Consider the following 24,245-nt stretch of genomic DNA (forward strand, 5'->3'; position numbering starts at 1 on the left):
TACCATAGGATAATATTTTATTTAAAAAAAATTAAAGTAATTTAACAAAAAATAAATAAAGTTTTTACATTTCAACAATCACCAGAAGGCTATATCACCATATCAAAAAGGCATCATAATCATTTGGAGTGTAGTAAACCGACACATGAAGCATTAGGGTCAGGAAATGCATTTCTTACAGCATTAACTGCACAGGAAGGGATAACCTTTACGTTTTCCTTGTCTAAATATCCATAAATCCAAGCAATGAAGCTTTCCTTTATCACCTAAATAAAATAAAAATTACTATAAAATGAACATAAATTGAGACATTTATATTAAAAAAAACAAACACACCCCACTAATTAAAAAATTTTTCTCCCCAATATTTTATTACATTTTCAGGTCACCTTACACCATTAAAGTATCAAAATATTCAAAAACACACAATTTTCTTATAGATCTTCATTCTAAAAGAAAAAAAACAATTGAACCAAGAAACATAGAAAAAAGGCCAATTATGGACTTTAGAGGCACTGCATCAAAAATAACTATTATTTAAATAAAGTTATTTTAAAGATATTTCTCCTTGTGTCTTCCAGGACAGCCCCCATGAGACGTAGAGCTCCTCCCTCTCGGTCAGGAAACATGCCATCCCCTACACCTTTAAAAGGCGGATCTCCAGGCCTCCATCCCAGTTAATGTTTCCTGATCCGGAAGGAACACGTTTAGGAACCTTAGGGGGTCCTTGCTCTCTTTGGGGACAGTCCTGGAAGAGTGGGGGCCCAGAAGCTCACTTACCTCCTCTCCCTGCACACCTTCCACGTTGAGTGGGGCTGGTGGCGCTTGGAAGCCTTCATACCCAGGTGGGTGACCGGCGATGACGGCGTCACTGCAGGGGAGCGGGAGTGTCCGGCGGTGAGTTGGGGCATCCGCTCCCTCTGAGCCTGCATGTTTCTCTCCCCCAGGCGTTTGGTACAGGCGTGCAGAGCGCTGGGTGGAAGGGAACGGGTGGGACTTCCGACGGACGAGGTCCTGCGTTCCAGGAAACAAAAGTCGGCGCAGTGATGTCATAGTCGGGCACCAGAGACGCTGGTTCCAGTCTCCACAGGCAGAAGAAAAAGGAGCAGGCTTCCACTGGGGAAGTCGATGGAGCGTGAAGAACAGCGGAGCTGTAACCACGCCGAAGGAATAGAATGGAAGCTGGCCTATCACAGGCTGATCCTGGTTCCAGCACTGGCTCCTCTCGTAGGCTTGGGGAGGGTCCCCTTTAGCTGACTCCTGGGAGGTTGGTTGATTGTTCCCTTAGTCCCTGTGAGCAGGTGATGGTGGAGCAAGCTGCAGGTTCCTCCTGACACTGGGTGTTTAGCGGTGTTTTTGGGAGCTGAGGGTCCATATTGTTATCTTTAGGTTAAGACCCAGGACAGGACCCCGGTACAGGCCCAAAAGAGAAAATGTGCAGTGTGTGTGGCTAAGTTTGGGTCCGCGTGTGAGAAACCCCTGTGCCGCAGCTGCATTGATAGTTTAGTTAAGGATGAGTCCTTCACGGCATGCCACAAGGTATTGTCCTCCATTGAGGACATGATGGCGACTTTTCAGTTGTTTAGGTCATTGTTTGATAGAATGCAGACTCCACTAGGGCTTGGGGCGCAGTCGGCCACGGCTGTAGGGGCAGCTAGGCAGGAAGCCCCAGAGGGGGAGGACCTTTGGTCCCTCGCCTCTTCTCAGGTGGGTTCCAGTTCCAAGAACGAGGAGAGCCCTGCTTCTACAAGCTCTAGATATAAGTTGGCCTTAGAAGATGTGGAGGACCACCTAAAGGCCATTTATGAAACTTTGGAGATTGAGGAGGAGGAAGTGGCCTTGTCTAAGCATGACCTCATGTACCAGGGGCTTCATGCTAAAAAGACCACGGTTTTCCCAGTGCATAGTTCTTTAATTGATACCATCAAGCAGGAATGGGAAAATCCGGAAAATAAACCCTTTTCTGGGGCTTTGAAAAGAATGTTTTTATTTGATGAGGATCCATCACAGCCTTGGAACAAGGTTCCAAGATTGGACGCTCCCTTATTTAGGATTTCCAAGAGAATGGATCTGGCTTTCGAGGACATGGGGGCCTTAAAAAGACCCCATGGACAAAAGAGGGGAAGTTTTGCTACGGAAAGCTTGGGAGTCTTCTTCTGTTAGTCTTAAACCAGCCCTTTCTGCTACCTGTGTGGCCAGAAATTTAGAGTGCTAGCTTACCCAGTTACAAACCATTTGGCGACGGGAACTTCAAGGCAACAGATTTTAAAATCTCTGCCTTTACTTTTTCAAGTGGCTGGATTTTTGGCAGATGCCTTGGCGGAATCGGTCAAATTGGCTGCAAGGTCTTCAGCCTTAGTTAATTCAGCCAGGCAGGCCTTCTGGTTGAAAACCTGGGCAGGAGACTCGGCGTCCAAGTTACGTGTTTGCGCCTTGCCGTTTTTAGGGGATAATCTTTTTGGCCCTAGTTTGGAGGAGGCTCTCGTGCATACGGCCGATAAAAAGAAAGCCTTTCTGGAAGGTAAAAAGGTTTTTCCTTTTTACCTTCCGGAAGCTATCACGTCAGCCCGTAGCGTGAGTGAATTACAAGCTCTATTAAAAAGGAGCCTTACCCGACCGTTTTTGAAGACAGTGTCGTGCTCAAGACGGATCCAGGTTTTCTCCCTAAAGTATCCTCCTCCTTTCACAGGTCTCAGGATATAGTTCTTCCGACCTTTTGTTCTTCCTCTGAAGGTAAAGAGGAAGAAAAGCTAAAGTTTGTTAGATGTAAGGAGGAGTCTTAGGATTTATCTTGACAGATCCCAGGAGTTTAGAAAGTCAGATTCCCTTTTTGTTTTGTTTTCAGGGCAAAAGGGTTTTGCAGCATCCAAGGCCACTGTAGGTAGATGGATTAGACTGGCAATCGGAGAATCGTACAAGGTTTTAGGTATTCCTCCTCCCTTTGTTAGGGCCCACTTGACTAGATCATTAGCAGCTTCTTGGGCAGAGAGAACCGGGGCTTCGCTGGAGGAGATCTGTAAGGCAGCCACCTGGTCGAAATTCTCTACCTTTGTGAGGCATTACCGCCTAGATCTCCTGTCTAGTAGGGAGCAGGCTTTCGGACACAAGGTCCTCCAGGTGGTGGGCCCGCCCTAAGGGGTAAGTTCTTGATCATCGTCTCAAGGGGGCTGTCCTGGAAGACGCAAAGAGAAAACCAGAGTTAGACTTACTGGTAACTCCTTTTCTACGAGTCTTCCAGGACAGCCCCCTTGAGACAGAGCTCCTCGATGCAGTGCCTCTAAAGTCCGTAATTGGCCTTTTCCATGTTTCTTTGGTTCAATTGATTATCATTATGTGATGTTGCACATAGGAGACTGTTATATGCCCTCACAGGTTGTCACTGTGTTGGGTATGTCTTTGTCAATTTTAAAGAAAAACCCCACCCTCCCATTCCCACCCCCTTTTCCCCAATCTGCTCCTTAGTTTTTTCACCCCCTTTTCCTCTCCTCGCTCCTCCTCCTCTCTTCCCACTTGGAGGCACCCTTCTCTTTCTTACTTTCTTATTTACTCCATTTTTCTTTAAAAACTTATCCCATTTCTCCCACCTTTCTCTGAATCTCTCCATTCTATCTTCTTCCTGGTGGTAGAGTTCCTCCATCTTGTATACATAGTCAACCCTACTTATCCAATCTTTTCTTTTTGGCATTTCCTGATCTTGCCAGAATTTAGGTATCAACCCCTTTGCCACATTTATCAGGTGAAAAGCCAAAGAGTTCTTATATTTTTCTACTGTAATTAAGTTTTATGGAATAAGTGCCTGGATCTTTCGGGACCTCAACCCCCGTTATCTTCTGAATTAGATACATTATTTCTCCCCAATACGGCTGAATTCTTCCCACCATATATATGTGCCATTGTGCCTTTCGTCCCACAAGAATTTTTATAAATCCAGGAAGTACCATGTTTCCATATGTAAATTCATATTAAAAAGTTCTTCAAATTAATTGAATTCAGTCATTGGTCTTAAGGGCTTAGGCAGCGAAATAAAATGTTTTAACTGGAGAGATCTCCCAAAAAAAAAAAAAAGGAAGAGTTTTCCTCGTTAAATGCCTGAAAGGCGCAAAATTACCCCCTCATCCAATATGTCCTTTAACTGTGCATTCACTTTTACCCAAGAGGTCTTCCCTCCCTGGGAAGAAATCTGTGTAAACAAAACAGCATCAGCATAGAATTGAACTCCCAACCCATTTGTTGGTTAATCATATCCCATACCCCCACTGCATTTCGTGTATGTGCTTGTACGGTCTAATTTACGATACTGACATGGAAACAACACTATCTTATCCAATTATGTCCCACTTAATGCGTTTTCTATATTCACCCAGCTTTTTCTTAGTGCATTATATGTCCAACCCAAAATACGTGAAAGGAACACTGAATAATCTCTTAAAAATCAGGCACTTAAGCCCACCCTTGTCCTTACATAGCACTTCATAGCTTATACTCAGTTTTTTTTTATTTCCCAAAATAATCAATATTTTTTGAATTATTTTAAAATTGGCTCCCGGGAGTTGTATAGGCAACATATGGAATTTATATAGGATTTTTGGGATGATTATTTTTATCAGGTTTATTCGTCCTATCCAAGAAGATGGTCCTACTGATAATCTTCTCAATTCCTCTGACTCGTATAAAATTAACTATATCCCACTAATAAACAAGTTCTTTAAGGATGAGGTCAATTTAATCCCCAGGTATTTTAATTCTCTTTCCCTCCATGAGAAGGGAAATAATCTCTAAAAAAATTTCCATTATCGGGACGTTAATATTTCTGATTTTACCAGGTTAATTTTTAGATTTGACATCTCTCCATAATATTTTATTAGGATTAGGCAATGTTAACCTAGGGTTAGCCACATAGAACAGCATATCATCCGCATACGTTGCCACTGTGTTATAGCTCCCCTATCTGGACCCCTTTTATATTTACACTATTTCTTACTGTTACCAAGAGGGGTTCTAAGGATAGGACAGAGGTGAAAGCGGACATGCTTGTCTTGTCCAGTTATACATCCTGAAAAACTGACAGCAAACCGTTGAACTTTACTGCAGCTGGGGGTTGGCTATAGAGCTTTCCTATTTGCTCATCTTGGGTCCAATTCCCAAGATCTAAAACGTATCTAACAAAGCCCCAATCTACCCTATCAAAAGCCTTCTCTGCATCAACTTACAGGACCAATACAGGGGGTTTTTTCGCTTACTTTTCTGTATAAGGAATAATGACCTTAACCCATTGTCTCTTCCCTCCCGGGGAAAAATCCCACTTGATCCAGATGAATCCACTCTGCATTAGATCTTTTAACCTAGTTGCTAGGACCTTTGAAAATAGTTTAGCATCTGTATTGAACAGAGAAATAGGCCAATAACTAACACATTGGGTCCCCTCTTTTCCCTCTCTTTCTATGAGCGCAATATGCAATTACTCCTGCCTCATCTCCATCCCTTCTCCTAATGCATTTATATATACCCTCAATTTAGGGACTAGTTCTTGAAATTTTTTTTATAGTATCTCACTGTATACCCCCATCAGGCCCCGGGCTCCCAGCAACTGTCCCCTTCAATTTCCTCCTGAGTTAAATTCTAGAGGTTTTAACCATTCTCCTAGATTAGCCTCCCTTAATTACCTTTGCCTCATTCCTGTTCTCTCCTCTCCCCCACCCCCCCTTTTAACAGTTACCGATTTAGGTCAAAGTTTGCTATAATATTTTTTAAATACCTTTAGCGATATCAGTGGTCGAATATGCCAGTTCTCGATTATCACCCTTAAATTTTCTCAGTATAATTCCTAGATTTATTCGTGCTCTCATTCGGTATTTACCTGGTTTATTCCCCCACTGATATCTCTTGCCATCATATTAAAAGTTTCTCAGTTCTTCCTCCATTACCAAACTCCTCTTTTTGTTATTTGCTGCTGTATGTGTTACTAGTCTTTTTTAGGAGACTGTTCCAGCTCGTGCAAGTCCCTTAATAGCATTTTCTTTTGTACTCCAATGGCTATCAAAATTCCCCTGATATATGCCTTATAGGCTTCTCAGACCGTGGCCATTGACATTCCTTCAGTCTCATTTCTTTCAAAAGTACTGTTTTTTTTAATTCTCTGGAGTCTCCTGATCCTGAAGGAGAGGTCTCATTTAACTTCCACGTGTTTATCTTATCCTGCTCTCTACCCCATAATAACTTTGTTGTCACTGGTGCATGGTCTGATATTGTTGTGACTTCAACCACTGACTCGAATAGTCTATGTTCCATCAATATATAACCTAATCTTGAGTACATCGCACGAGCCGGAGAACAGAACGAATAGTCTATCTCTGAGATATTTAATTCTCCAGATATCTACTAGTTGGCACTGATATAGCGTTCTTCGCATTGCTTTCCAACTTCTACTCCCTTCTCTCTGCGCATGCGACGTATCACTCTGAGGATCCATGCAAAAGTTAAAATCCCCTGCCACGATCAATTTGCCCATTTTGAAATCCAGTAGTCTTCCCAATATATTCTTAAGATAGGCCTCTGGGTTTCTATTGGGGCAGTAAATATTTGCCAAATGTGCTGTAATCTCCCCTTCAGAAACAAAAAAACGCCCCACAGGGTCCTCCAGTTTAAAAATTCATAGCTATGCCAATTGCCACTACTTTAGCCCGCTTAGAAGGTGAATCAACATAATACCAGGTTGGGTAATATCTAGAATATAAATGTTAGATTTGTTTCCTGTAATAAAGGTGTTTCTTGTAAAAATGCTATTCCAACAGATAGTTGTTGTAATTCTCTGAGAATATTATGCCTGCCTTTTCCCCAGTATATTCAATCCCTTAACATTATAAGTCATAAAACTGAACACACACTTTTCCATAGTTTGTCAGGTTACAACCAAAAACGTAAAATGTATTTTATTGGGATCTTATGTGATAGACCAAAAACACAAAAGTGGCACATAATTGTGAAGGAAAATTTTAAAAGTTTTTTTTACAAAATATATGAAAGTGTGGCATCCATTTGTATTGAGCCCCCTTTACTCTGATACCCCTAACTAAAATCTAGTGGAACCAATTGCCTTCAGAAGTCACCTAATTAGTAAACAGAGTCCACCTGTGTGTAATTTAATCTCAGTATAAATACAGCTGTTCTGTGAAGCCCTCAGAGGTTTATTAGAGAACATTAGTGAACAAACAGCATCCAATACAATACTGAACCCTAAGCCCTATGTGTTATGTAATACTGAACCCTGCTAGCAATATAATAGTGAACTCTGACCTCTGTGCATACTGCAAATAATGGATATTACATCCAACACAATACAGAACCCTAAACCCCTGTGCAGAATGCATTACGGAGCACTGTAAACAATGAACTACTGAACATTGCACCTTGTGTGCAATGCAGTACTGACCCCTGCATCTAATGTAATACAGAACACCGAGCCCTGTGTGTTATGCCATACTGAGCCTTGTCAGCAATGCTGATACCTTCCCTCTGTCCATACTGCAATAATGGATACTACATTCAATGCAATACTGAACCCTGGATCCATCTCAATACTGAAAGCTGCACCCTGTGCATAATGCAATACTGATCTCTGTCCTCTGTGTACTGCAATAACAGATTACCATATGTTTCGCTCCATACGATGCTCTTCTCCTCCCCCCCCTCAAAAAAAAAAAAAAAAAAAAAAAAAAAGGGGGTAAGGTCTGTGTGTCTTATGGAGCGACTATTGCCCAGGCCTCTCAACCCCCCCCCCCCCCATTTTAGAATACCGGGCCAGCCAGCAGGGAGGGGGCAGGCCAGGTCCAGAAGCTCCACTGTACTATGTCTGCAGTCTCTGGTCATCTCCTGTACGATGTCTGTAATCTTGGTTCATAATATTTTTTTTGCTGGTTTTCCTCCTCTAAAACCTAGGGGCGTCTTCTGGAGCAAAAAAATATGGTATATCCGCTGCGATAAGGAACACTAAGGCAGGCCATAGACAGTGTTGATGGTGGTGCATAGGGAGAGGTTCCTGCTGAGAGAACACAGTGCAGTTGATTGATCAATCGTTCAACATGGGTACATTCAGCCTTCCCATACATAGTTTGAATTATCTACAGCTGGCTCAAGCCCTGTGTGTTCTGCAATACTGAGCACAACAACCAATGCAATACTGAACCATGAGCCCCCTGCATAATGCAGTACTGAACCCTGGATCCAAATGCAATACTGAACACTGACCCCTGTGCGTTATGCCATATTGTTGAGGCCTGCCAGTAATACAATACTGGTCTCTTACCTTTGTCCATACTGCAATAATGAATCCCGCTTACAATGCAATAATGAATCCCGCTTACAATGCAATACTGAGCCCTGTGCATAATGCAATACTGAGCCCTGTGCATAATGCAATACTGAGCCCTGTGCATAATGCAATACTGAGCCCTGTGCATAATGCAATACTGAGCCCTGTGCATAATGCAATACTGAGCCCTGGATCCAATGCAATACTGAGCCCTGGATCCAATGCAATACTGAGCCCTGGATCCAATGCAATACTGAGCCCTGGATCCAATGCAATACTGAGCCCTGGATCCAATGCAATACTGAGCCCTGGATCCAATGCAATACTGAGCCCTGGATCCAATGCAATACTGAGCCCTGGATCCAATGCAATACTGAGCCCTGGATCCAATGCAATACTGAGCCCTGGATCCAATGCAATACTGAGCCCTGGATCCAATGCAATACTGAGCCCTGGATCCAATGCAATACTGAGCCCTGGATCCAATGCAATACTGAGCCCTGGATCCAATGCAATACTGAGCCCTGGATCCAATGCAATACTGAGCCCTGGATCCAATGCAATACTGAGCCCTGGATCCAATGCAATACTGAGCCCTGGATCCAATGCAATACTGAGCCCTGGATCCAATGCAATACTGAGCCCTGGATCCAATGCAATACTGAGCCCTGGATCCAATGCAATACTGAGCCCTGGATCCAATGCAATACTGAGCCCTGGATCCAATGCAATACTGAGCCCTGGATCCAATGCAATACTGAGCCCTGGATCCAATGCAATACTGAGCCCTGGATCCAATGCAATACTGAGCCCTGGATCCAATGCAATACTGAGCCCTGGATCCAATGCAATACTGAGCCCTGGATCCAATGCAATACTGAGCCCTGGATCCAATGCAATACTGAGCCCTGGATCCAATGCAATACTGAGCCCTGGATCCAATGCAATACTGAGCCCTGGATCCAATGCAATACTGAGCCCTGGATCCAATGCAATACTGAGCCCTGGATCCAATGCAATACTGAGCCCTGGATCCAATGCAATACTGAGCCCTGGATCCAATGCAATACTGAGCCCTGGATCCAATGCAATACTGAGCCCTGGATCCAATGCAATACTGAGCCCTGGATCCAATGCAATACTGAGCCCTGGATCCAATGCAATACTGAGCCCTGGATCCAATGCAATACTGAGCCCTGGATCCAATGCAATACTGAGCCCTGGATCCAATGCAATACTGAGCCCTGGATCCAATGCAATACTGAGCCCTGGATCCAATGCAATACTGAGCCCTGGATCCAATGCAATACTGAACCCTGGATCCAATGCAATACTGAACCCTGGATCCAATGCAATACTGAACCCTGGATCCAATGCAATACTGAACCCTGAGCCCTCTGTTTAAACTGGATCCAATGCAATACTGAACACTACACCTTGTGTGCAATACAACATTGAAGCCTGCCACCCTGTGCATCAATCAATATTGAAACATGCATTCTGCACATTCTTGATTTGTAAAGCCTACACCCCTGAGGACCCATAAGAGTGGCTTCACACACGCCAGGCTGTGTTTTGTCTGCAGTGCGGGTGCTGCGCCGTGTACCCTCGGTTTACATTTGTGTTAGCTGCGATTTGCCATAGACTTCTTTATGGTCAGCACTTTTGTTGTGTTCTCATTAAAACACACACAAAAAAAAAAAAAGTATGACTTCATAGAATGGCAATGTGCAGTCAACCCACAGGGAAACTGGGGGTACATGGCACAGCACCTGAGAAGCAGACAGACAAAGTGCAGTGTGGCAGCATGAAAGCACTTTTAAATTGAGAAAGGATCAATTTAAATTATAATATAGATTTATTTGCCAGCCACTTTAGAATGACAGTGCTGATATGGAATTATATATTTTAGACACCATTATCAGTAATAATGCCCAATACAAGAACAGGGATAATTAAGAATGTGAGGATATATTCTCCATGTCTGAATCTCATGTTCTCATCTATCCAGGTTTGGACCACAAAATCTCACTACATCATGCCACAGAACTCAATGCAAATGTATCAAAATTGCACATACAGTGAAGGAAATAAGTATTTGATCCCCTGCTGATTTTGAATGTTTGCCCACTCACAAAGAAATGATCAGTCTAAAAATTGACTAGTAGGTGTATTGTAACAGACATAATTGGCAAAAAACAAAAACAAAAAAAAAAAAAACAAAGAAAAAAAACCAAAAAGAAATGCACATCTAACAAATTATGCAGTGATTTGCATGTTCATGAGGGAAATAAGTATTTGATCCGCTTCACAAAACATGATTTACCGTATTTTTCGCCGTATAAGACGCACTTCTTCCCCAAAACTGGGGGGGGGGGGGGGGGGGAAGTTGGTGCGTCTTATACGACGAATAGAGAGAATCCGTGAGGCACGGCCACGGCCGTAGGAAAGGCCGCGGCTTTGGCCCATCTCTGGAGCGGTCGGCCATCTTAGTACACCCGGCGGTGCGCGCTGACGTCATCACCCCCTCTGCTAGTGGATCCTACCATAGCGCGGATCTACAACAGGTGAGGAGCGGGGCAATGCAATGTTACTGGCTATTATTACTATGTTGGGGGCAATGTTACTGGCTATTATTACTAATGTGGGGGCAATGTTACTGGCTATTATTACTAATGTGGGGGCAATGTTGCACTGGAACAGTGATGGTGATGACGAGTGGGGGTAATGGTGGACATTACGTGATGAGTGGGGGCAATGGTGGATGATGTATTAAACAAAAACGTACCGGTATGTTTGTCTTGTTGTTTTTTTTTTACTGATCCGAAAAAGATCCGATCCGTGACTCCTGATCCGTGGAACGATCCGAACCGTGAGTTCTTTCATTTCTGGATTTCTTGCAGCAAATTACCGTTACTGTACCTCCTTTTCAAGATGTCTAAGCAGAAGAGACTGGCATATAAAGTTGCTTTCAAGTTGGAAGTAATCAAATTTGCTAAGGAGCATGGAAACAGAGCAGCGGAGAGACACTTTGGGCCACCTCCAACTGAGAAAATGATGAGAGTGGAGGAAACAGGAGGATCAGCTCCAAAAGTTGGATAAAAGCAAGCACACCTTACGTGGACCAACTGCAAAGTGGCCAGAATTAGAGGTAGAAGTGAAGGAGTGGATCACACGTCACCGGCAAAATGGACTTTCTGTCTCAACAAAAATGATAATCTATGAGGCCAAACGCATTGCTGTGGAGAAAGGCATTCAGGATTTCATCAGATCACCATCGTGGTGCTATAGATTTATGAAGAGATCTGGCCTGTCTATGCGCACCAAAACCAGAATTGCACAAAAAATGCCAAAGGAATACGAATCAAAGATTCTATCTTTTCATAAAAGTTTATTGATGCGAGGAAGAAGAATAACTTTGAAATTAGCCAGATTGGGAACATGGATGAAGTCCCGCTAACGTTTGATGTGCCATCTAACAGAACCGTAGATATCAAAGGAGCCAAAACCATAACCGTAAAAACTTCAGGGCATGAGAAAACCCACTACACGGTTGTGCTGTCCTGCTGTGCAGATGGTACCAAACTGCCTCCGATGTTGATCTTTAAAAGGAAAACATTCCCAAAGAGAAACAATTCCACGGGGAGTCATGCACGTTCATGATAAAGGGTGGATGGACGAAAATGGCATGAGGCTGTGGATTGACAAAGTGTGGTCCAAACGTCCTGGCGGGCTTCTGAAGAAATCTTCCTTGTTGGTGCTTGACCAGTTCAGAGCGCACTTTACGGAAACTACTAAAAAGAACTTTAAGAAAGTTAAGACCCAAATAGCTGTGATTCCTGGTGGTCTTACCAGCCAGCTGCAACCTCTGGACGTTTCCATTAACAAACCGTTCAAAGTTCTGATGCGAGAGGAGTGGAACACCTGGATGGCAGCCTGGAACCATGATCTGACATCTACTGGGCAGATGAAGAGGCCCACTATTACACAAGTGTGTGAATGGGTTAAAAGGTCATGGGACTCCGTGAAGGAGGACATTGTTGTAAAATTATTCAAGAAGTGTGGCATTAGTAATGCCTTGGATGGAACAGAAGACAACGTCTTATTTGACACCAGTGAGGAAGAAAATGATGACAATGACTGCGTGGATCTGTCCTTCCTCATTTCTGATAGCAGCGAAGAAGAGGAATTATTGGGGTTCGAATAAAAACATTACAGCCTTATTTTTGTTACTTTCACGGTTTACTGACTTTACTGACTGTTAATGAGAGTAAAGATAGTTCTTAATATGTTACATGGTTGGCATAAAATTGTTCTTAAACTGCTGTTAACTTTATACAGTTGATATAAAATATTTTACTACAGTATTGGGTTCAGAATCTTTTTTTTCTAGATTTTCCTCCTTTAAAATTGGGTGCGTCTTATATGGCGAAAAATACGGTAGTACTTGGTGGCATATCCCCTGCTGGCAACCACAGAGGTCAGACGTTTCCTGTAGTTGGCCACCAGGTTTGCACTCATCTCAGGAGGTATTTTGGCCCACTCCTCTTGGCAGATCCTCTCCAAGTCATTAAGGTTTGGTGGCTGACATTTGGCAACTCAAACTTTCAGCTCCCTCCACAGATTTTCAATCGCATTAGGGTCTGGAGACTGGCTATGCCACTCCAGGACCTTAATGTGCTTCTTCTTGAGCCACTCCTTTGTTGCCATGGCCGTGTGTTTTGGGTCGTTGCCATGCTGAAACACCAATCCATGACCCATTCTCAATGCCCTGGCTGAGGCAAGAAGGTTCTCACCCAAGATTTGAGGGTACATTGCCCTGTCCATCATCCCTTTTATGTGGTGCAGTTGTCCTGTCCCCTTAGCAGGAAAACACCCCCAAAGCAGAATGTTTCCACCACCATGTTTGACAGTTGGGATGGTGTTCTTGGGGTCAAAGGCAACATTCCAAAGAGCTTGATTTTGGTCTCATCTGACCACAACACTTTCAACCAGTCCTTCTCTGCATCATTTAGATGTTCAGTGGCAAATTTCAGAGGGGCCTGGACATGTGCTTTCTTGAGCAGAGGAACCTTGCGGGCACAGCAGGATTTCAATCCTTGTCGGTGCAGTGTGTGATCAGTTGTTTTCTTGGTGACTGTGGTTCCAGCTGCCTGGAGATCATTGACAAGATCCTCACGTGTAGTTCTGGGATGATTCCTCACTGTTCTCATGATCATTGACACTCCACGAGGTGAGATCTTGCATGGTGCACCAGACCTAGGGAGACTGACAGTTTTGGGTTTCTTCCATTTGCAAATGATTGCACCAACTGTTGCCAAGCAGCTTGGTGAGAAGGTGACGATAGTTTAGTAGCTCAGTCCAGCCCTGTAGGTCTACAATCTTGTCTGACATCCTTGGACAGCTCTTTGCCATGGTGGAGAGTTTGGAATCTGATTGATTGCTCTTGTGGACAGGTGTCTTTTATACAGGTAACACAATGAGATTAGCAGCACTCCCTTTAAGAGACCGCTTCTAATCTCAACTTGTTACCTGTATGAAAGACAACTGGTAGCCAGAAATCCTGTTGAATGATAGGGGATCAATATACTTATTTCCCTCATGAACATGCAAATCAGTGCATAATTTGTTAGACATGCATTTTTGAATTTTTGTTGCTATTCTGTCTATTACAATACACCTACCATTTGATTTTTAGACTGATCATTTTTTTGTGAGAGGGCAAACATTCAAAATCAGCAGGGGATAAAATACTTATCTCCTTCACTGTATATTTGTTTTTGGTGCTTTTTCCGATTCTTCTTTCCAGGACCATGAGTAGCATGAAGTAGGTCAGTTTTATCCCATCAACATCGCAAAGTCCAAGCAATGCACAATTGCACCTCAAAGCGCATTCAAAACTGATTGCACTAGTGTGAACCAGTCCTAATAACTAGTCAAAGCACAAAGGCATTTGTACACTTAAAAGTTTTAGTTGTTAAGCCTAGCAATACACTGGGGCAGTCATCCTACATCCCAAAGACCAAACAAGCAAATTAACTCTGCTTATGCAGGCACAAACAACCTATCAAACAAAAGGCCCAACATAAAACAGCTAATCCTACCGGCCAAGCTTCGAAGTCTTCCCAGAACTTAAAGTGGTAGTAAAGGCTTACCTCTAGGTACAATGAATATCTCCTAAACATGCATCATTTAGTAGATATTTACATGTTTAGCAGCCAGCGACGTCATTGGCATATGAGCACTGCATTCTCAGTGGACGGCATGTGCACAGTAGTGACAACATCACATGTCAACCAGTCTAACAGCTGAAGTACGCAAACCCGGGAAGGAAGACCAGGTGAAGATGTAACCCATGTCAGCGGTGACAACGTGCATACTTGTGCCTGCAGGGGGACCAGTTTCCCCCTGCCCAACGTGGTTAACTACAGCTTTAAGGAAATTTTTGAAAAACAGTGAAGTGCACATTTTGGACAGAGGACATTGGCCATCTATGCCAAAATGAAAACCATCCATGAGAAATGGTGGGGCCTTTATCACATTTGCTCTTCCACATATTTTAATAGGTCTACCCCTGGTGATTTGACATTACAAACATTTACCTATGTAAATCAAGGAAATAACTCCTATGCAGGCTTCCTGGAGCCAACAATGGTGTTACATAACTGGGACAGGATAGCTAGTACAGTCCAAAAAAGAAACCCTGTTCTTAAAAAACACACTCATCCTCCCCTCCAAACTAAAAATAGACTCCAGGCGCTTGCCTTTGAGCATATCCTTGCATAAACTCACTGAACAGGTTGCATTCTGCATATTAAAAGGAAAAAGAAAATTGTGCTCTGCCAAATAATGAGAATAGATGAGCTGCTGTAAACACGTGGTATGTGTTTAAACATACAAAACAGACTAACAAATGAAAGCGTGGTGCTGCTAGCATGAATACATGTAAATATACGAACAAAAACGTGACTGATAGTCCCCAAAGATGATAAAATATAAAAATAAGTGCAATTCTTCAAACAAAATCCAAAATAAGTGAAAAAAATCTTCCTGCTGGTGATTGCACCCAAAAACCCAGTGCTGTAAATCTTCAGTACATGTGAATCACCACAGTGAATATAGACTTCCAGGTGGACTCTCACCACCTTGCATGGACCTGTATGTGAACACAGGTCAAACAAAGCATCTCCCCTATTAGTGGAGGTAACATAACTTGCTCCTCTGTGCACTGCTCCCCTTATGAATCACTGGACCTTCACAAATGGCACCCGATTTCAGTACAGCCAACTCTGTGGATAAAGATCGACAGCCACAAAGTAGACCATAGTGCTGTAGGCTTCTTTAAAAAGGCATATATTTATTAAAGCATATGAACTCGCATGACAATAGTGTTAAAAACACATGAAACACATGAAACTCAGAATCAAACAATGGAGAGCAAGACCCTGCCTGTCAGAACGATGTAGGAGCGCTGACGTCACCTGACTTCTCACACGTATCGTCACACACCACGTAACTTCAGAGGTAGCCAGGCTACCTCCGATGACGTCACTTGGTGTGGGACGATACTTCTGTCGAATGGGAATGTTGGAAAACTTCTTGATCAGAGAGGATGCACCAGGTAATGAGTGTTTTCTGACTTCTAAGTCCTGCTGTCAGGATACCATTTGTCAGCTGGGGATAATCCTCCATCCACTTTGCTTATATGGATGAAGGAATCTCCAACATCACAATCTTCCTTCAGAAGGGAGTTAAATTCAGCAGAGCTTAGTACCTCTAAATGTGGTGCACCCTCTGCTGTACTCCTCCACCAGTCTGGGGACTGATATGTCATTTAAAAAGAGTGGTGGCTGGGTGCTAGAACAGAGAGTCTGCAGGAGATAACACTGGAACCTAGGTAACTATAGCAATTTTTTTTTTTCATGGACTGCTGTAGAAGCCATGTTTTCTAAAGCCCCATTCACACTTCTCACTGCATCATTTTCTGTGCATTTCTGCATGTCACGCATAAAAGACAATTTACTTGAATGGGCTGCCCTAAGAAGCTTCCATACCTTTTCGGGCATGGAGCATGGTGTTTTTTCAAAACTTGTTTTGGTGCATTCATAGAAAGTTTTCCCACACAACACAATTTGCATCTAACTGCATTTGGGGTGCCATAAACAATAGCACTGCAAGTTTTGTGTGTTGGCAAAACACTCATTTCCTATGCATTTTGACACATGTTCAAGAAACCAGAAGTGTAAAAATGCCCAAGCTAGAATTGGGCTTTAAGGTGATCTTTCTCATGTTTATCTGAGTAAATAAAACTAGATTTCCCCTTCAGAGGGGCAGCCAGAATTCTTCCATGGGCTTTCCTGCACGCATCAGGCATTTCACTATGAATCTTTTCATAAAGATTGCTGCCTGTAGAGAGACAAAGATGTTGGGAGGCATTTAAGTGGTGTGCCCAGGCCCAGAGTGCTAGGCAGTCATACAATGCCTTAGTACTGATGCTACTACAGCTCACCTGCATGCTTGAAAAGAATTCCATTGGTGCACTTTTAGTTTCTTAGGTCTTATAATTGCATAGTTCTAACCTCTACCACTGAATGGATGGTCAACATTGACACTACACTGATAGTTTAAACCTAATACGGATTGCACAGTTATGGCCAACAGGTCACAACTGGACTTCAATCAACCATCCCCTACTATAGAACACAATCCTTTAGAAACAGAAGTCTTTAACCTCCCTGGCGGTATTCCCGAGTGTAGCTCGGGGTAAAGTTTCAGTACCACAAGCGGTAACCCCGAGCTACACTCGGGAATACCCTGCAGCACTGCTCCGGGATCTCTTCTTCACTTACCATGTCCTGCGCTCCCGCGATGTCCGTCCTGCAGTGTCCCCTGTAATGTCCTCCGGCCGATTTTGGCATCCGTCTTCTGGGTTCCGTTCCCTGAGACGTCAGGACGTACGGGGATGGAACTGGTGAGAAATTTGAAAATTGTAGAAGTGACATTCACTAAAATCACATAGTAAAACATAACTATCAAACCATTTCACATACATTTTTGACCCAAGTGCTTTGTCCTGTGCCCTGCCTGCATTTTTACTGTTCTTTCTGCATTGAAACTGAGAAATATCCATGGCGTCCAAAAAGCGTCCCTTTTAGGTCAAAAGCAGTTTTAGACCAGCTAGAGAACAGTGATAGAACCACTTTCAGAACTGAGTGATAATGATTCGTGGGGAAATTCGTCATCAGACACTGAAAACGATTTTGCGACTTTGCTCAGTGATGTGCGAACTTGGTGCTATATTTCAAATTTCAGTGTTTTTGGTTTGATTATATTATTGAATTAAATGTATTATATTATTTTTTATGATTATATATTAAATTATAATTTATGATTTTGCGTTTCAAATTTTAACATACTCAGAATGTTTACTAGACTCTGTTTGGACAGATTTCAGCGAGTTATTCCTAAAAATTACAGGCCTACAATAAAAAAAACAAAAAACAAAAAAAAAAACCACTACATATTTCCATGCAAAAAAAGGTACCGCTTTGAGCACAGATATATGGAAATAATCAGACCGCTAGGGAGGTTAATAAAGCCCATTAAGGCACGATGTTACAGGGTATCTTGTCAGCTCAGAGAGAAGATTAAGTTATCATTTCCTGGTCAATGTAGACTTGCATCCAACAATACCAAGTCAGACTAAATCTTACTCATCACTGCTGAGACTTTTTACCCCTTTAAGACACTGAAGAAAAAGTATTTGTATGCCTCTTAATGCAATCCTCAGATATACACAGCCGTGCAACGCAAAACAGTGCTGTCTGGCAGGGAAGGGGACCTGTTCATTCCTTGTTGCAGAATCACTGTCACATGCAGGTCTGCTCCCCACCCTGCGAGTGGACAGTAAGCTTAAAAGCAGCACATATGAGCTCATCGCTCACGCTGTTCGCTCTGGGGGCACTCTTGCATGCTCACTCCCAAACACTTCTCTGTATTTATAAGACACAGAGTGGGGCTTATCCCTGCCTGTGATTGACAGCAACAGGCGTGGCTCCTGCATCTGAGCCAATGAGGGGCAGCAGAGCCTCGGCTCCCATGCACACCGTTTGATCAAGGTCAGGCATATATTGATACAGGACTCAGGTAAGTGTTGGGAGGAGGGGGGAGTGAATCACAGAAAGTAGCGAAACACTTTACCTTAATGCAGGGAATGTTTGGTACCATATTTCAGCTAGTAATTTCGGCTGAAACCTGCTGATCGGCGGTGTCCAATCACACAGAGTTCTGGGTTTCCAAAAATGGAGAAAAAAACAGCTAGATAAGAAAAAAAAAAAAAAAAAGTTGATCCCTTGATTGTCCCTAGCTGTTAACCCCTTCCCAGCTAGTGTCATTAATACAGTATTATCACTCATCACTTTATCAGTGTGTTCGTGACCCTCCCAGTCAGTGTGTTTGCACCAGATTGCCTGCCACACCATCACAGGCCAACTATAAGTCGCTGCTCATAGCCATTACTGTATAGGGTCTATAGCTGCATAAATTCCAGTATACATATACTTTAGTTTGTAGACGTTAACTTTTTTTTTTTTAATTTGATGTTTCATAAAACAGAAAGTTAATATTTTTTTTCCACAAAACAGTTGGTTTTTTTGTAGAAAATATATATTTGTATTAAAAAAAAAAAAAAAAAAAAAAAAAAAAAAAACTCAGTAGTGATCAAAATACCACCAAAAGAAAGCTTTATTTGTGTGGGGAAAAAAAAAAAAGTAATAGAAATTTAATTTGGGCAAAGTGTTGCAAGACCATGCAATTGCCAGTGTAAATAACAGTGCTGAATAGCAAAAAAATGCCCTGGTCATGAAGGGGGTAGGGTAAAACCTTCTGGAAGTTAAAGGATAAGCTCACCTTTGAGAACATCTTACATGTTCCACCCGTTTTTAGGGTGGACCAAGCAACATGTTCCCTATGCTGCAGTTACCACTCGCTGCCCCCCCTCCCTGTGACAGAAGTGTGGGGAGGAGTTCCTCATACTAGCTAAAATAGCGCAGCTGGGAAGGCTTCTCCCACACAGCCGTCTCATTCAACTACCACAGCGATGTGGAGCACCATGGTAGTTCACTGAATCTTCCGTTCAGTAGATCTGCTTGCTGGTACATCACATACGGGCAAGCAGACATACCGACAGGTCTGCCGGAGACGTGCACGCCACCAGTGATCTGCTGATCGCTGGCACAATGCTTTACAGTCTCCTGCAGCCAAAAATAAATGCACATTTTTTCCTGATAAAAAAAAAAAAAAACGCATTTATTAATTTTGTGCAAAAGTTGAACTTATCCTTTAAAGCAGCAGGCATGTCAACAGAAGGCAGATAAAGAGCAGTACACGAATCTTCCCAGTAAAGAGGTGTGTCAACACAAGTCTGACCATTGGAGAGGCTGCGCACCCAGTACAGCCAGAAAACTGACCAGACAGGGATGGATGTGCTCTCATGCCTGGCATGGTCAGTTTTAAATAGGAAATGAGAGGGACTGGCAGGAACAGAGAGTACAAAATACTTTTAACACAAGTACATGGTACAGCAGGCACATATCAGGAATATGAACTGTTAAGGGTATCATCCGTTAACCGCCGCATAGCAGATATATGGCTACACGAGAAAAAAACAAAAAAAAAAAAAAAAAAACAAAAACACATCTATACACATGATTTTACTTCACCGGGTAAGGGGCACGCGCACACCCTACCCGCACCGCCATTCGTGGATGTCAATCACCGGGTCCCAGGCAGTGATTACCAACAATCACCGACAGGGAGGAAAACGGTTTTGTTTACAGTCTTCCTCCCTGTCAGCTCAGACACACTGAGATAGCCCTGTCAGATAGCCATCCTAAACAGTGCTTACAGTGAAGCACACCCCCCCCCCCCTTCCCCTGCCTCCTAGTAAAACACCCCTCACATTAACCCCTTCCTGCCCAATGTCATTAGTACAGTGTCAGTGCTGTTTTTAGCACTGATCACTGTATTGGTGTCATTGGGGATGTCAGAACACCAAGTTAGTTCCCTGACAGTGTCAGAATGACCGCCGCAGTCCTGCTAAAAGTGTCGCCGCCATTACTAGTAGACACACACACACCATTTGTAAAAGCTATAACTTTCATGTAAACCAAGTTACAAACGGATAATTTTTTTAGCAAAAGACATGGAGCAGAATACAGTTTGGCCTAAATTTTTGACAATTTTATTTAATTTTTTTTACTGGACATGTTGAATAGCAAAAAGTACTAAATATTGTTATTTTTCCTCCAAATTGTCAAAGGATGTAAAGTTAATTTGGGTGCAGCGTTGCATGACCGTGCAATTGTCAAAGTAACGCAGCACCGCAACGCAAAAAAATGGCCTGGTCAGGAGGGGGGGGGGGGGGTAAATCCTCCGAGGACGAGTAGTTAAAGCAGAACTTTACCCATAACAACTGGATAAAAATAATGTTCTTTATGTTACCAAAATGAGTGTGTGCTGTAAATTGCCTCCAGCATTGCTCCCGTTTCTTCTTGCTGGAGGCTACCAGTTTGCTAACACCCTTCTATAAGCGGTCAGCAGATCAGCCTCTAAATGACGCTGATTTTAGGCCTAAACCAAGCAACTGAGCATGTGCAGAGTACAAGTACAAGGTACAGCAGGCACGCATCAGGAATATGAACTGTAAAGGGTAACATTCTTTAAAGCGGAACTTTACCCTTAACAACTCGATAAAAGAATAATGTTCTTTAGCAAGGAGCAAACATTCCACATGAATATTTATTATTATCAGTGCCACCCATCATTGCCTCCTTATCAATGCCCACCAGTGCCGCCTCATCAGTGAAGGAGAAAAATTTCCCATTTGCAAAATTTTATAAAAAAATTTTTTTTCAAATTTTTTGCTCTATTTTTTTTGTTTAGAGTGCAAAAAATAAAAACCCCAGTCGAGATTAAATACCGCCAAAAGAAAGCTCTATTTGTGCGAAAAAAAAATGATAAAAAACTTAAATATGGGTACAGTGTTTAATAGCCGCGCAATTGTCAAAGTGCGACAGCGCTGAAAGCTGAACATTGGCCTGGGCAGATGGGGGGGGGGGGGGGGGGGAAAGGGTGAAAGTTCCTGGTAGGGAAGTGGTTAAACAGTATAGATGCTTGTTTTTAATGTTTTGCTATACTTGCAAAAGGCACCAGCCTGAAGTCATCTAGCAGGACTTCATTTTCTGACTAAAGTTTCACTTTAGGGCTCATGTACACTGCAGCTGATAAACTCACATTTAGGAACTTTTCTGCAGTTTTTTCAGCAGCCCCTGAACTCACCCTAATGTTTTCCGATGTGTCCATGTACACTATGTCGTTTACAGGCAGTTGAGTTTACAGACTTTTTTTTAATGCACCAAACTTGTGTTCAGTAGATTTTACCAGCGTTTCAAATGCCAAACGCTTGTAAATGCATTTATAAGCATTTGCATTTAGAAGAGTTTTTAAATGTTTCATGGCCAGAGCCTTTTTTCATCATCAGAAATGCATGCAAAGGGTTTTTCATGTATTCAAATGGACCTAGTACACCAGCACAGTCAGTTCCAGGTTTCGCATAAAGGGAAAAAAAAAAAAATGGTAGAATGTGCTGCATTATGCTCATGATGGGATCCATAGTGAATACAACCAGAAAAGACAGTCATTTACAGGCAGTTGAGTTTGCAGTCGGTTTTTTGAATGCACCAAATTTGCGTTCAGGGAGTAGATTTTCAAACACCAAATGCTTGTAAATGCAGTTAACCACATTTATAAACATTTGTGTTTAGAAGCCTTTTTTCATCATCAGAAATACATGCAAAGGTGTCCGTTTGTGAACCAGCGGTAATAGATCGCTGCTCAGTTCTCCGGCATTCTCGGAGAACACAGTTCTCCTGTGAATGCAGTTTATGAAGCAGTTCTCCAAACAAAAGGAGAACGGTCTCCAAAAGCTGGAGAACGCTCTACAAACTCTGAAAAACGGCTCATTTTACTATAATCTCTCGAGATTATAGTAAAAGATCAGTTTACGAAGCAGAGGTAAATTATCTCTGCTTAGTTTTCGGTCCCTCTGATTCTCCAGCTCTGGGCTGGAGAATCTGGAGGGAGAACACAGATCTCCAGAGAAGGGCTGACATGATCTCCTGAGTGTTATAAACTGTGAATGACCAGAGAATAGCTGAGATCCGTTGAATCGCAGCTATTCTCTGTGTCATAAAAGGACACCAAAGTGTTTTCCATGTATTCAAATGGACCTAGCACACCAGCACAGTCAGTTCCAAGTTTCACATGAAGGAAACTAGGATAGAACGTGTTGCATTATTCTCATGATGGGATCCATAGTGAATGCAACCAGAAAAGACAGGTCATCTCAACACATACTGCTCTCTCTGCTTCTGCTCTCTCCATTTCTCTCAAAATGTCTGAAATAGTTAAATTTTTTACCATTTTTCAGTGCATTCAGGAAGGTCTCCTGAGGTTCTTTTAAAAACACTTCTAAACACAAACACACATAAACATGGTATGCAGGGGTAGACTGACCATTGGAGCACTCAGGCACTGCCTGAGGGCCCAGGGTCAGTAGGGGGCCCCATGATCCCCTATTGCTCAGGGGCCCCACGAGTTGTCAGTCCACCCCTGGTGGTATGCAAACACAGCTAAACTGACATTTTCCAGCAGTTTCCATTGCTCAGAAGAGTTTTCCAAACGCCCGTGTACATGAACCCTTAAAAAGGTGTTAACCCTTGCACTGCAAGGGGAGGGGGCATTGCAAGGCTACATGTTCCCAATCCCATGCTGGAGTTCAGCTCTCATGTAGGTTGTTACCAATGACAAACAAACATTCTGTAAACAATTGCAAAGTGTATAGCACATGACTGACTGCTGCATAGTGGGCATACACAGATGAGAGCTGCAGATGTCTGTAGTAGGACAACACCTGCGACTACAACTACTTTGGAGGCAGAATTGAACATGCTTGACCCTGGAGACTTGAATGTGAACACACAAATCGAACAGGGTTTCAGGCATTGTTTAGCCTAGTACTTTCCATGGACTAACACATCTGAAACATAAATACACAAACATACTGCCACAACCCTGATATATACATGTTAACCACTTCAAGAAAGCCACCTGAACGGCTTCAGTTACCTGCACGTCAGTAGCTGCTGCAGTCCTAAAAGCACCTCCAAGCGCCCGCCTCCACGTGGTGCCTGGGGAGCAGATTATATACAGTAGAGGCGGTGACCACCCCGTTCCCATTCACTGCAAGAACCAGGAAGTGATGTCAGCGAGGGAACAGGAAGTAGAAAGACCACACGGAATGAGCTGAAAGTCAGGGAGAACTGAGATTCTAGTGTTACCGTGTTCGTTTAAGTTGAGGGTGTATTTGTTTGGGGGGGTACACTTGGCTCGTTATAGGGTGACAGGGATTGACTTGTGTGCAGGTGACAGCATTGTGGGGTAAGGGAGGTTGGGGGACACAAAGTGCAGGTCCAATGCTATGAATTGTGTGGGGACAGAGGGAACTGAGTGGGGTGCATTGTAGGGGATGTAAGTTGACAGAGATATCACCAAATATGGGGGCAGTTTCGGTACTGCAGGGTGACATGGGGGTGCTGGGTGAGGGGAGCTAGATGACAAGGGATACAATTCCAGTGTTACAGAGGACACGGGTGCAATGTTAGAATTGCAGGGTGACATGGGGGTGCTGGGTGAGGGGAGCTAGACGACAAGGGATACAATGCCAGTGTTACAGAGGACACGGGTGCAATGTTAGAATTGCAGGGTGACATGGGGGTGCTGGGTGAGAGGAGCTAGACGACAAGGGATACAATGCCAGTGTTACAGAGGACACGGGTGCAATGCTAGAATTGCAGGGTGACATGGGGTGCTGGGTGAG

At 43.1% G+C, this 24,245-nt stretch overlaps 1 long non-coding RNA gene and 1 other non-coding gene across 3 annotated transcripts; both read right to left on the reverse strand.

Moving 5' to 3' along the window:
* LOC149462609 (uncharacterized) lies at window positions 1–23,630 on the reverse strand. 2 transcript variants are annotated; one of them, XR_016312624.1, is made up of 4 exons: window positions 23,495–23,622; window positions 17,158–17,276; window positions 2,613–2,727; window positions 1–266 (listed from the first exon to the last, which is right to left on the reverse strand). It is a non-coding gene; the product is annotated as an uncharacterized LOC149462609 (long non-coding RNA). The 2 variants fall into 2 exon arrangements; XR_016312625.1 differs by lacking the exon at window positions 17,158–17,276 and having other exon boundaries at window positions 23,495–23,630.
* LOC149462610 (Z30 small nucleolar RNA) lies at window positions 17,940–18,032 on the reverse strand. Its single transcript, XR_016312642.1, has one exon. It is a non-coding gene; the product is annotated as a Z30 small nucleolar RNA (small nucleolar RNA).
* Window positions 23,631–24,245: the final 615 nt, after the last annotated feature.

The sequence above is a fragment of the Staurois parvus genome, unplaced genomic scaffold (assembly GCF_062004578.1).
Source record: "Staurois parvus isolate SC_StPar_1 unplaced genomic scaffold, SC_StPar_1.0 ptg000172l, whole genome shotgun sequence".
Classification (NCBI taxonomy): domain Eukaryota; kingdom Metazoa; phylum Chordata; class Amphibia; order Anura; family Ranidae; genus Staurois; species Staurois parvus.